Here is a 3,991-nt window from a genome sequence, read left to right as displayed (position 1 = left end):
AGTCCTCCTAAAAAAGCTGGGAAAAGCAGGGAGGGGTTGGGAATCAGTTTGGAGTTGCTGTACAGGTTAAAAAATTCAAATTAAAAAATTCAAATTATGGCTGTGCTGAGATCCACGAGCTGAGCAGGGTGGGAGATTGTCCTGGGGAAATGGAAAAATGGGGAAAAATGGGGGAAAAATGGGGAAAAATGGGGGAAAAATGGGGAAAAATGGGGAAAAAATGGGGGAAAAATGGGGGAAAAATGGGGGAAAATGGGGGAAAATGGGGGAAAATGGGGGAAAATGGGGGAAAATGGGGGAAAATGGGGAAAAAATGGGGGAAAAATGGGGGAAAATGGGGGAAAATGGGGGAAAATGGGGAAAATGGGGAAAATGGGGAAAAATGGGGAAAAATGGGGAAAAATGGGGAAAAATGGGGGAAAATGGGGGAAAATGGGGGAAAATGGGGGAAAATGGGGGAAAATGGGGGAAAATGGGGGAAAATGGGGGAAAATGGGGGAAAATGGGGGAAAATGGGGGAAAATGGGGGAAAATGGGGGAAAATGGGGAAATTCTCCTTGGCTCTCAAGAGTGAAGAAATTCTCCTTGGCTCTCAAATGTGAAAATTCTCCTTTTTTCTCAAATGTGAAAATTCTCCTTTTTTCTCAAATGTGAAAATTCTCCTTTTTTCTCAAATGGTGAAAATTCTCCACTATCAAATGGTGAAAATTCTTCTTTTTGTTCAAATGGTGAAAATTCTCCACCTTCAGGTGGTGAAAATTCTCCTTTGCTCTCAAGAATGAAGAAATTCTCCTTTTTTCTCAAATGGGAAAATTCTCCTTTGCTCTCAAATGGTGAAAATTCTTCTTTGTTCTCAAGAGTGAAGAAATTCTCCTTTTTTTTCAAATGTGAAAATTCTCCTTTGCTCTCAAATGTGGAAATTCTCTTCACTCTCAAATGATGAAAATTCTCCTTTTTTTCTCAAATGGTGAAAATTCTCTTCACTCTCAAATGATGAAAATTCTCCTTTTCTTCTCAAATGTGGAAATTCTTCACTCTCAAATGTGGAATTCTCCTTTTCTTCTCAAATGTGGAAATTCTCTTCACTCTCAAATGATGAAAATTCTCCTTTTTTTCTCAAATGTGGAAATTCTCTCCACTCCCAAGAGCTCTGGAGGGCCCTGAAGAGCTGAGCTCGGCTCGAGGGGGAATCAGCACCAGGAGCTGGGACAGACCCAGGGGTGGGGAGGGAATTCCTGCGGGATGGGCTGGCCCAGGCTGGGTCACAGCAGGATTTGGGGTCCTGGAGAGCTCCAGGGCTGTCCTGGGGGCTCCACGGGGATCTGGGGGGTCCTGCTGGAGCCAGGACTCTGATTTAGGGTGGATTTAGGAGCAGGATCAGCACCTTAGCCCATCCTAACTGTGCCAGGAGCAGCCAGGACTGGGATTTAGGGTGGATTTAGGAGCAGGAACAACTTCCAACCCCATCCCAGCAGGGCCAGGGCTGCAGGACTCTGATTTAGGGTGGATTTAGGAGCAGGATCAGCACCTTAGCCCATCCTAACTGTGCCAGGAGCAGCCAGGACTGGGATTTAGGGTGGATTTAGGAGCAGGAACAACTTCCAACCCCATCCCAGCAGGGCCAGGGCTGCAGGACTGGGATTTAGGGTGGATTTAGGAGCAGGATCAGCACCTAAGCCCATCCTAACTGTGCCAGGAGCAGCCAGAACTGGGATTTAGGGTGGATTTAGGAGCAGGAACAACTTCCAACCCCATCCCAGCAGGGCCAGGGCTGCAGGACTCTGATTTAGGGTGGATTTAGGAGCAGGATCAGCACCTTAGCCCATCCTAAGTGTGCCAGGAGCAGCCAGGACTGGGATTTAGGGTGGATCTGGGAGCAGGATCAGCACCACAACTTCCAGCCCCATCCCAGTAGGGCCAGGAGCAACCAGGACTGGGATTTAGGGTGGGTTTGGGAGCAGGATCAGCACCTTAGCCCATCCTAAGTGTGCCAGGAGCAGCCAGGACTGGGATCCAAAATCCTGATGAATCCTGTCCCCAAATCCTGACAAACTCTGGTGCCAGCTGCAACTGGGGACATTGGGAAAGGTTCCAAGCTCCAGGCAGGATTCCAGGGGTCCCTGGGAAAGGCTCCAAGCTCCAGGCAGGATTCCAGGGGTCCCTGGGAAGGGCTCCAAGCTCCAGGCAGGATTCCAGGGGTCCCTGGGAAAGGCTCCAAGCTCCAGGCAGGATTCCAGGGGTCCCAGAGCCCTCCCAGGACAGGATGAGACAGCAGCCAAGGGCCCCAAGGAGAGCCACGCTCCCTCACTGCAAGAGAGAGGGAAAAAGGAGAAAAGCACCAAATCCTGCTGCTCCTTGGAGCTGGGGAGCTGCTCCAGCTCGGGGGGAGCAGGGAGGGAATTCCTGAGGTGGAATTCTCTGCCGTGGATTCCTGCAGGGAACCCAGAGGAGGCAAATCCCCCATTCCTGGGTGGGATCAGGAGATTGGGCGTGGATTGGGTGGGGTGGGGGGTGGGCTCCGTGCTCCTGAAGGTGACTTCCAGCCTGGGGATTCTGGGAAAATGGGATCTGGGATCATGGGACAGTGGGATCATGGGACAGTGGGATCATGGGATCTGGGATCATGGGATAATGGGATCATGGGACAGTGGGATCATGGGACAGTGGGATCATGGGACAGTGGGATTCTGTGAAATTGCACCGAGCAGCTGGAGCTGGTTCCCCTCCCTGCCCCGAGCCCATCGCCAGCGACAGGGATCAGCACTGCTGCTTCCAGGAATTCCAGTGGGGTGGAATCCTTCTGGGAATTCCTGCAGGATGGGAATCCTTCTGGGAATTCCTGCAGGATGGGAACGCTTCTGGCAATTCCAGTGGGGTGGGAATCCTTCTGGGAATTCCTGCAGGATGGGAATCATTCTGGCAATTCCAGTGGGGTGGGAATCCTTCTGGGAATTTCTGCAGGATGGGAACACTTCTGGGAATTCCAGTGGGACTGGAACTCTTCTGGGAATTCCAGTGGGATGGGAACGCTTCTGGGAATTCCAGTGGGATGGGAATCCTTCTGGGAATTCCAGTGGGATGGGAATCCTTCTGGGAATCCTGCAGGATGGGAACCCTCCTGGGAATTCCAGCGGGGTGGGAATCCTTCCAGGAATCCTGCAGGATGGGAATCTTTCTGGGAATCCTGCAGGATGGGAACTCTTCTGGGAATTCCAGCGGGGTGGAAGCAGGGCAGCCATGGCTTTGAGCAGGGCAGCAGTCGAGGGGAGCGTGGCTGGGTCAGTCTGAGAGCAGCGATGGGCGAGGAGCCGGAGATCCCAATCCTGATCCTGATCCCGATCCTGATCCAATCCCGCTGGGCCTCCGGAGCAGCCCTGCCCCCAAACCAGCCTGGAGGGCCCCTCAGGGTCCTCCCAGGGCAGAGCAGGCTCCAGCCAGGATCCCTGCCAGGATTCCAAGCCCGTTCCTCAAGGACGGCTCTGGCTGCTCCTGCTGTCGGTGGCTCTCTCCTGGTCACAGAAGGTTTTTCCTTTTCTTCTCTTTTTGATTTTTTTTTCCTTTTTTGTGGTTTTTTTTTTGGTCTTTTTTTAACCTCTAAGCTCATCTCCCACACTTCCCACACACTCCATCCCACGTGCCACAATCCGTGGTCACACCCTGGGGAGGCTCCTACTCCAAAAAAAAACCCCTCAAATAAACAAAATAAAAATCAACCATCCAGTAGTCAAGCATGAGAACTCAAACCCCACAAAGGAAAAACCCCCGGAGGGCAGCTCAACCCTCGGGGTGCAGGCATCACAACCAGACCAACCAGCAGGGAAAACACCGAATTTCCAAGGGTGGGGCTCTGCGGGGACCCCGCCCGGCTCCGGGCCGGCCCGGGGGGCGCGGGGCTGTCCCTAGCACTCGTCGATGTTGAGGCTGATGAACTCCTGGATGCATTTCCTGTACTGCAGCTCCGTGGGGCTGTTGCTGGGGTACTGGCCGGGCT

The sequence above is a fragment of the Haemorhous mexicanus genome, chromosome 23, assembly GCF_027477595.1.
Source record: "Haemorhous mexicanus isolate bHaeMex1 chromosome 23, bHaeMex1.pri, whole genome shotgun sequence".
Taxonomy (NCBI): domain Eukaryota; kingdom Metazoa; phylum Chordata; class Aves; order Passeriformes; family Fringillidae; genus Haemorhous; species Haemorhous mexicanus.
The sequence above is the reverse complement of the archived record's forward strand: the minus strand, read 5'-3'. Positions refer to the sequence as shown.